Source organism: Elephantulus edwardii, unplaced genomic scaffold, assembly GCF_000299155.1.
Source record: "Elephantulus edwardii isolate Elephantulus edwardi_28Jun2011 unplaced genomic scaffold, EleEdw1.0 scaffold00019, whole genome shotgun sequence".
NCBI classification, from domain to species: domain Eukaryota; kingdom Metazoa; phylum Chordata; class Mammalia; order Macroscelidea; family Macroscelididae; genus Elephantulus; species Elephantulus edwardii.
The window spans coordinates 12,926,558-12,937,130 of NW_006399769.1; the positions used below are offsets into that span (position 1 = coordinate 12,926,558).

General features: G+C 45.7%; 1 pseudogene; it reads left to right on the forward strand.

The window, feature by feature from the left end:
* Positions 1-820: 820 nt before the first annotated feature.
* LOC102860168 overlaps positions 821-10,573 on the forward strand; it is a 36,902-nt pseudogene continuing 27,149 nt past the window's right edge.

Here is a 10,573-nt window from a genome sequence, read left to right on the forward strand (position 1 = left end):
CTGGGTGGTCCAGGGCCAAGGGGGAAGCGCCTGAGGATCCATTAGAAGCCTGAATGGTAGGAGTGGGGCGAGTGAGCTGGGCAAAGGGGAGCCCTTCTGGACAGACTTCCATTCAGCCTGCTTTCCCCTTTCCCTGTAAGACCTGCCCCTTCTAGACACTGTGCCTGCACCCACACACCTGAAGCGCACCTGGACTGAGGACCCACAAGACACCTGACCTCAGAGAACACAGACACCTGGAGGGTCCACTGGTCTGAGGAGAGGAGGAGGAGACTTTTCAGACGGTGAGGTCTAGGGACGCTGAGAGGAGCACAGTGAACATCTGGAAGGAGGCATGGGAGTTCAGGGGACACAGGGCTGGGAGCTGGGGTCTACAGAGGCAGCTCTTAGGGAGGGCGGTGGGGAGAGGATTGAATAAGGGTTGAATAAGGGTTCTCTAGAGTAGAGGGAATAGAGAGCTGCCAGGCTTTGGGTAAATCTAGAAAGAAGGGTTAGAGCCTGGGCTATTGTCTTTACAAGGCAACTCTTACTCTGTGGTTTGTTTGGTTTTGTTGTGTATCTTTCATTTTTTGACATATTACTATAACTTGCTATGTTTTTCCCCCTTTGTGTAATGTGACTGATCCTGAGACCAAGAACTGGAAGCAATACCCAAATGAGGTGCTAGGAGCAGAAGACAGGATGTGGCTTCCACACCCAGAGGACCCCCGTGAGCACAGATGACCAGAGGTGAGGGTGCAAGGGGCACACTCAGGTCCCCAGTCAGCAGGGGACAAAAAGTCCCATTTTCAGCTGCATCATCAAGTCCCAGGTCTGGGAAATGTCCTGGAGACACCGGGAGTGTCCGTATTTCTGGGAGGTAAGATCCCTCCTGTCCCAGGAAAGACTTCAGGGATTGCGTGGGTGGACAGGGGCTCCAGAGTGTGCACCTTTATCCACAGGCTGCTCTGATTGTGTTTGTCACGATAGGGATGGATCCTGTGAGGGACAGCATGGGACCTGGACAGCAGCAAAGGCTTCAGAAGGTTCAAGTCTACATGTCCTTTTGCTCCAAAGAAAGACCAGAGCTGCTCAGAGGTATCAGAGTGGGAGAAGCTGGCATTTCGAAGGGGAGATGCTGACTGGGGAAGACCCCCTTCCTGAAATCTTTCAGGAAGAATGTTTTCCTAAGAATTCTCTGCTAGGTTCCTTCCTCCATACTGCGTCCTATGAAACTAGCAGGTCCAAGGGTGGGTTTGGGGTGCTGCTGTCTAGGGGGGAAGCTGGAAACAGGCTTTTAAGAGAAAGTAGACCTTCTAGCGCTGTGTGAGGATCACAAGGGGTCCCACCTTCTTTAGTTAGTTGCAGATATTTGAGAGGTAACACTACCGCCCCTCACAACATTGTTTTACTAACATTTCCAGTTACACAGACCAGAAGAGCTCATTGCACCCAAGGAAATGCAGGAAATCCACTCTATCTGCTTTGTGCAATCTGTGCTGTGCTCTTTAAAAAATGTTCCAACAAAGTTGTTTTAAAATATGTATCTCTGATGTTTATAACATTCAAAGCTCTGAAAGTAATTTTTATACCATCTCTAAAATACAGATTTATTTAGTGTTAAATCATAGTCAGAGTCACTTGTCACATATCTTTTGTTACTATTGTCCCTTGTTGTTCTGTGAAGAGTCTCCTGTCTCTACTTCTTCACATCCCTGTCCACTGGAATACTTCTTCACATCCCTGTCCACTGGAATACAGGGACATGGTCACAGGTACACACACAGACCTGCTAGGGTCTCTGTGACTGTGGCTGTATCAGTGTATCCCAGATCTGTTTCCCGTTAGGGAACTCTTGTCCAATTCTATCCATATTGCCCTTGTCTTTTCTTTCAATCCTCTAAAAGCATGTGGTCCTCATTCTTTGTTTCTGAGTTTTCTATATTTTTACTCATATTTTTACAAATAATTTAAACAGCTTGAAACAATGACAATACATATTATGTAGACTGGTAAATAAAACATGCACACAGACCCACATGCCTCCCACCCCCTGTCCTGAGGGCATTTCACCTTGTAGGCCACTCAGACACACACATCTCATACCCCCTGTCCTGTCTCTGAGGGCATCCCACATTTAGAACACACAGACCCACACACCTCACACCCCCTGTCTGTGAGGTCATTCCACCCTGAAGGACACACAGACCCACAACACCTCACATTTCCTGTCTCTGAGGACATCCACCGTGCAGGACACACAGACCCATATACCTCACACCCTCTGTCTCTGAGGGCATCTCCCCCAGCAGGACAGAGTGAATCTGCCCCATAGGGATTCCTGGATCTTACGCTTTAAAGGGCCAACCTACGGGCAATCAGACTTATTTTGATCTTTAAGAAGCAGACAAGCACACACATCTTTTTCCCTGGAGCAGCTGGTCCATTCACACTGCCTTCCTGGTGGTAGGCAGGTGAATGCTTGAACCACTGTGCCACTAGGGCTCACACATGACACTATTCAAGTGGAAAGTCCTGTCCTGTTTCTCAAGTGCCTTCTTTGCTGCAAGTTCACACTTCTCACCCTCAGTCTTCACCAAGTTGGTGCACGTTAGCAGTCTGGTCAGTATTCTATTTCATCTTTGCTCAAACACATTCAAGGAAGCCCTCATGGCATAGGGTGAGCAGTTCAAGCCCACCACCAGCTCTGAATGAGAGAGGTGGGCTGTCTGCTGCCATACAAGTGTCCAAACAGAGCACCCGATGGAGGGTTCCCAAAGTGAGAATGGATCCCAGATAGCAAGTTAGGTTTGAGTTTGGGTTAAACAAACACAAGCAAAAACACAAACACAGTTGTCCTCTGCTCATTGAAAAACACACATTCATACACATATTCTGACATACTTTTTCTTGCTTTCCCTAAACTTCCCTAAGCTTTCCAACGTTTATACAGCTGTTTGTATGAAATAACTGCTCATTTCAAGTGCTGAATGTTGTCCTTCTTAAATAAAATGAGAATACTTCTGAATTGTTGTCTTCTACGTGTCATATAATTTTCCAAATGTCATTCTTTTGTATCCCACTTTTATGACCTTTGTATCCCAGGATGATCAGTTGAGGAAGCACCATTTATTGAATAAAGACACTTTTCCCGAATTGGCATACTTCTTGTGATTTCTTAGCAGATTTTCTGAGTCATTTGTCTTTTCTGGTTCTGCACAGGGTGGTACTGCTTTATCCTTTTTCTTGATGAGGGGAATCCTCTTTCTGTATTGTTTTCCCTTGTTTTCTGGTCTATTTGGTCCCTGGTGTTAAATCATGTAGCTCTGATCTAGAGAAACCTTGGCAGAGGACCCCACCCAGCTGCTCTCTCTGGCCCTCTGCTTTCCTACAAATTACAGCCTAGAATCCCCTCTCTCCCAGAAGTCCAGGTCACAAAGGGCCTAATGGCAATCTAACTACAACACCCCTTCATATCTACAGTACTATCTAAGTTTGTACTGTTGTTGTTAAGTGCTGTCTAGTTCACTATAACTTAGACTAATCCTATGAACAACTCTTGCCTCGTCCTGCACTATTTAGTACAAAACTGGGTACATATCCCATTTGGACATATGTTACATTTAGCCATTTGTTTTGGGCACTTACATTATTTTGAAAGCACTTTTCATTGGAACTTTCAACCCCTTTTATTCATGGTTCATTTTATTGACTGACACTTCATTTTGTTTGATTCCTCCTCTGCGGTGTCACAAACAACATTTTTATCGATATTTTATCCTTTTGGACACAGTTTGGTTCAGTTAAGTTGTAGAATATGGTCTGTCCTCATTTTTGCCCACGGGATACTCTTATGTCTACAATGCAGGGCAACCAATGACTGCGATGTATTTGTCTTGCATGCAGGTATAGCCTCCTTAAAAAAGAATCTGTTTTAACACTGAAATGGGAATCCCAGAACACTTGATCATTCTAATGCGAAACTTAAACTTGGACCTGGAGGCAGTCGTCAGAACAGAGCAAGGGAACACTGCATGGTTCAAAATTGGGAAGAGCGTACGCCAGGGATGCATCCTATCTCCATACCTTTTCAACCTATACGCAGAACAGATTATCTGGGAGGCTGGGCTCTATGAGGAGAAATGTGGGGTCAAGATTGGTGGACGATTTATCAACAATCTGCGTTATGCAGATGACACAACCCTGCTTGCTGAAACTGAGGAGGACCTGAAGCGCCTGCTGCAGAGTGTCAAGGACTGCAGCCTACAATATGGATTGAGGCTCAGTGTCAAGAAGACAAAGATTCTCACCACTGGACCAATTGGCAGCATCAGGATGGATGGTGAAGAGATTGAGATTGTACACAGCTTTAGTTTGCTTGGCTCTGTAGTCAACAGTCTTGGCACCAGCAGCCAGGAAATTAAAAGGTGCATTGCCATGGGAAAGTCTGCTGTTAGGGACTTCTCCAAAGTACTGAAGAGCAATGGTGTCTCTCTGGAGACTAAGGTGCGTCTGATACAGGCTATGGTCTTCCCAATCACTTGTGATGCATCAGAGAGTTGGACAATGACCAAGGAGGATAGAAGGAGAACTGATGCCTTTGAGCTGTGGTGCTGGAGAAGAGTATTGAGAATACCATGGTCTGCTAGGAAAACAAACAGATTTGTCCTGGAAAGGGTTAAACCAGGTGGCTCCTTGGAGGCAAGGATTCTGAGGCTCCGTCTAACATACTTTGGACATGTTGTGAGGAGAGACTGGTCCTTAGAGAGGGACATCATGCTTGGGAGGGTGGAGGGACAGCGCAGGAGAGGAAGGCCCTCTGTGAGGTGGATTGATTCAGTGACTGGGATAATTGGGATGGGAGTGTCAGAGACGGTGCGATTGGCACAGGACAGAGCGGAGTTTAGGGCTGTTGTACATAGGGTCGCTATGAGTCGCAGGCGACTCGACGGCACTTAACAACAACAACAACAACAACAACAACAATGTGTCATTTAATTTTCCTAGTTCACTCACTCATGTTCAAAACATTGTTGTCATTATACAGTTTTTTTCTAGTTCCTTAATTTATCAACACAAATTGGACATTTGTTTCACTAAAAATACAGGAATCAAATTTGGGTTAATTTTTTATACCTACTTAATATTCAGTTGTTTGACCGACTGTCCATTGGGATGAGCACACACCCCTTGTTTCTGACAGGCAGGTGTGTCCACCTGGCCTCTGCTGCTCTGGGACCCCACTGACTGATCTGCACTGTAGTCAAGCTGCCCATCTCCCACTGACAACCTGACCCCCACAAAATTGCTGTTAGTAGCTGTCATCAGAGGGTGCTAAGTCCTGAAACACCCTGTGTGCAGAGTGCAATTGCTCTACTGGGTTTTGAGGCTGGTACCTATCATATGCAAGTTACAGTCAAGGATCTCTCAGCCCCAGGGGTAGTTTGAGTCCAAACTAGGTGGTGGTCAGCACTTCACCTCGTGTAGCTCCCAGGGGCCCTCACACAGTAAACATCTCACTCAGGGCAGCTCTAGCGCCCTAGGCCACAGTGGGTTGTGCTGTAGCCCAAAAGCTGGGCCTTTCTGGCAGTTCGAATGCAGCCTGACTCCCCAGGAGAAAGGTGGGTGATCTCACCCCTTGAGATCTCCAGCCTCTGAAGCCCTGTGGTCAACTGAGAGCAGGTTCCAACTTAAAGGCTATTGTGAAGGGTGGGCTTGTGTGTGTGTGGGACGTCAGATGAAGGGGACTTGTGGGTGGTAGAGGGTGGGAGGGGCTTTAGAGAAGGAGCTGGTGGCTCTGGGAAAGGGGACAAGGCCTACTGTGAGGGGTCACGGGTGGGGGGGGTCACATGAGGTCACGTGAGGTCCTGGCTCTTACGGGGCGGGGTCGCGCGAGGGCGGGGTTTCAGAGTGTGGATGCCATAAGAGGGGTTTTGCTTAAGGCAAGGTCGCGGGAGGGGCTGGGTGGCACATGGGTGTGGGTTTTCCAGGGCGCTTGTGGAGTTAGGTGTCACTGGCAGGTTTAGGGGTCGTTGGCGGGGTTATGGGGCACGCGGGCGCTTGTGGGGTTACAGGTCGCGCACAGGGTTAGTGAGGGCGCATGCTTGGTAAGCGGGTGTGCATAGGGTTGGAGGGACGCGTGCTGGATTCTGGGTCGCTGGCGGGGTTAGGGGTTGCGGCAGACGCTTGTGTTGTTAGGGGTCCTGCGCGCGGTTGGGGGGGGCGCGGGCTCGCGCTCTGTTAAGGGTCGCGCGCGGGGTTAGTGGGGGCGCATGCTGGGTTAGGGGGTGCGCGCAGGGTTGGAGGGTCGCGTGCTGGATTCGGGGTCGCTGTCAGGGTTAGGGGTTGCTTTGGGCGCTTGGGTGGTTAGGGATCCGGCGGGCGGTTAGTAGGGGGCCTCGGGCGTGCGCTGTGTTAGGGGTCTTGCTCTGGGTTAGGACTGGGCAGTGGGGTTATGGGTCGCGCTCGTGCTTAGGGGTTAGGGCCGCGCGGGATGGGAGAGGGTGGTCTCGACCCATAGTAAACGCTCAAGGGTCCTGGGTGCGGGGAGGTGGCTCTAGAAATGGCGCATGGAGAACAGAGGAGTGGAAAGGGGTGCAAGGAAAGGGAGCTGGGATGTGGCAGGAAAGGTCTGGGGTGGTAGGTAATGAATGGGTCAGGGGGTGTAGGGCACAGGTCAGGGCCTTGGGAGCTTGGGGTGGGCATGGAGTCTGGGGACGTAGGGCTAAGAGTGGGGAAGGGGTGGGGGCAGCTCTCAGAGTGTCCTGCTTAAGGATAGGGGTTGGTGGAAGAGGGCCACAAGGGACAGACAGGGCAGCCGAGTGGGGACAGCATCAGAGGAGCAGTGTGTTACTAGTGGGCCAGCAGGCTAGAAGGGGTGTTTGGGTTTGAGAATGAGTAATGGGGCACACAGTCACAGGGGCTCTAGAGACCAGGGGGTCATGGAGAGAGAGACACTCAGGTTTTCTGTCTTGGGATCAACACTATCCTTGTTGTTATGTGCCATCGAGTCGCTTGCGACTCATAGCGACCCTATATACAACAGCCCTAAACCCCGCTCTATCCTGTGCCAGTCACGCTGCCTCTGACACACCCATGATGATTACCCCAGTCACTGAATCAATCCACCTCATAGAGGGCCTTCCTCTCCTGCGCAGTCCCTCCACCCTCCAAAGCAACATAGCCAAAGTATGTTAGATGGAGCCTCAAAATCCTTGCCTCCAAGGAGCAGCGTGGTTTAACCTTCTCAATGTTGAATCTGTTTTCTTGGCAGTCAATGGTACATTCAATACTCTTCTCCAGCACCACTGGTCAAAGACATCAATTCTCCTTCTGTCCTCCCTAGTCATTGTCCAACTCTCTAATGAATAACAAGTGATTGCAAAGAACATAGCCTGTTATCAGATGCACCTTAGTCTCCAGAGTGACACCATTGCTCTTCTGTACCCTGGAGAGGTCTGTAATAGCAGATTTTCCCATCGCAATATGCTTTTTGATTTCCTGGCTGCTGGTGGCAAGAGTGTTGACCGTGGAGCCAAGCAGACTAAAGTTGTTAACAATCTCAATCTCTTCACCATCCATCCTGATGTTGCCAGTACTGAGAATCTTTGTCTTCTTGACATTAAGCCTCAATCCATACTGAAGGGTGCAGTCTTTGACCCTCTACAGCAAGCATTTCAGGTTCTCCTCCTCTGTTTCAGCAAGCAGCATTGTGTCATCTGCATAATGCAGATTGTTGATAGATATTCCACCAATCTTGATGCCACACTTCTCATAGAGCCCAGCCTCTCAGATACTCTGTTCTGCATACTGATTAAAAAGGTATGGAGACGGGACACATCCCTGGTGTACATCTTTCCCAATTTTGAACCATGCAGTGTTTCCTTGCTCTGTTCTGACGACTGCCTCTTAGTCCAAGTATAGGTTTCATATTAGAACGATCCAGTGTTCTGGGATTCTCATTCTTCTCAGAGTCAGCCACAGTTTGTTATAATCCACACAGTCTTTGCATAGTCAATGAAACACAGAGAGACATTCTTCTGGTATTCCCTGCTTTCAGCTAAGATCCATCTAACATCAGCTACAATATCCCTAGTACCACGACCCCCTTCTAAGCCCAACCTGCACTTCTGGCAGTTCTCTGCTGAAATGCTATTCCAGTCGTTTATGGATAATCTTCAGTAGAATCTTGCTTGCATGTGAAATCAATGTTATTGTTCTACAGTTTCCACACTCTGTTGGGTCACCCTTCTTTGGAATAGGAACAAATATAGATCTCTTCCAGTCAGTTGGCCAGGTGGTCCTTCTCCAGATTTCTTGGCACAACTTGGTGAGCACGTCCAAGGCAGCATCCGCTGGCTGAAATAAGTCAATTGGTATACCATCTATTCCTGAGGCCTTGTTTTTTGCTATTTCCTTCATAGCAGCTTGAACGTCTTCCTTCATCACCATAGGCTCTTGCTCATATGTTATTTCATTAATTTCTTCTGTGTCTGCCAATTCCTTTCGATAGAGTGATATTCTTTCCATCTTCTTTTAATACTTCCTAGATCATTTAATATTCAATAGAGTTCAATTCAAATAGAATTACAAAATTTAGTCTCCAAATTTTTTTGTAACTCTTTGTTTCAGGTAGGTCCATACGAAAGGAAAAGAAAATTACTAAAGGAAAAGAAAAGAAAATTTCCAGTGTAGAAGCTATCATGGAATAATGTCATACTTTTATTATGCCAGTTATGAAACACAATTCAAAAAGTCATGAACAATAATAATACTTTATATATGCTTTTGTTGGCAAGGCACTGTGACTTAGCTTTTTTGACAACTACTTGTTGATAAAACTGGAAGATGATCTGATCGGAACTAACTCAAACAATGAGCCTCTGGGCTTTGTTGTTTTTCCTGTCAATTTCAGTTTAGTGAAAAGAAATTTAAGCCAAGAAAACAAGTTCATGCTTGAAGTCAGTAGAAGGGACGCATGCCCATACTTTTTGTACATAAAGGTCATTTCATATCATTTCAAGAAGGATAACATTTCCAAGAAGTTTACTTTGGTTCTGATAATTATAACAAAAATTTTAGGACACAGATACAGTATTGCACAGAGACATGTAAAACAAAATTTAATTCTTTCAAGAATACCAAAAAACTCATTACAATGGTGTTGGAAACCAACTCATAGACGACCATTCAGTATATTTTCAGACTGTATATACCACAGGAAGAGACAGCTAATTTATCTCCAACATATGAGCAGCTAGAGGATTCGAACTTCCTGCTTTTGAGTTGGCACCACTACTCTTCCTCACCCACCAGGTCACTAGAGTGTCCCTTAAATCCCTAGTCAAAGCTAAACAAATGTAGTTTTAGAGTTACATAATACATGTTTTAAAAGGAAAAAGAATAAATTTTTCAACAAATTGCATTGCACTAACAAACTACTAAAGAGAAAAAAGATCCTAACTTGATTCAGTATCCAAAATAAATTCTACATATACTGCATTAAAGTTATAAAGATTGACAAATGAGTTCACAAAAATTTAGCACATCTGCTTTTGTAATCTGGCAAATATCAAAACTTAATTACTAGAACCAACCTTTTAGACTTGTCTAAATTCAGTTCAAGTGTACGCGTGACTGGATGTAGCAGTGAGCCCTGCTCTGTCTCCCCAGGGTCTCTCCTGGAGCTCTGCCTACAGTTCAGTGGACAATGCTGCTGACCTAGACCACAGAATGCACCAGGGCAGAAACATTGAATGCCTTTCATCGTGACCATTGCTGTGAATAGCTGAGAGCAAGGGCACCCCAAAATTCAAAGTTCTATTCAAGTACTTATCTTGCTGAATCCAGATTCACATTCTTCATTTGCAAGCTGTCAAATAGAAAGTGTGACTATGGAGTAAAACAAAATAAATAATGATGTAGCTAAGCAAGCCAAAATTTCTAAAACCTTTAACAGCTTCCTAACAATAAAGATTGGAAATAAGCCTTTATACAGATATTCACTCCTCACATAATAACATGGATGCTCCAAAGACTAAGTTGTGTGAAAATCAATGTTATACAAAAACGAAAGAAGATAATACAAGATCACAAAGTTGACGATGATGGTATCATTAAATAAGTTCTAAATCACATTATCACATAAGTGCCAAAACACTTTGAATTATCACCTCTCCGAGTCAACACATCTGCTTTGCCAGTACTACACTACAATATTTATTGCTCCCGGGCATATGTCATTAGTGTTCAATATCGTTGAAGAATAGCTTCAACTGTACTGGGTAATATCAGATAACGAGATGGTTGATAAATGAGTAGTTGCACTAGGTTTTGAGAAATACTTTGATTTTGCCAAATTAGAACTTAAATTACTTTCTCTAAAATCCCTAATTAAAGAGATTTCTGTTGCTTTACTCTTTCAAATATCTTCAATATTATAGTTTCTCTCTTCTTTTTGTGTTATTATGACTCCTTTTTTTTGCATGCATACTTGTTGTTGTTATGTGCTGTCGAGTCGCCTGCGACTCATAGCGACCCTATGTACAACAGCCCTAAACTCCACTCTGTCCTGTGCCAATCGCACTGTCTCTGA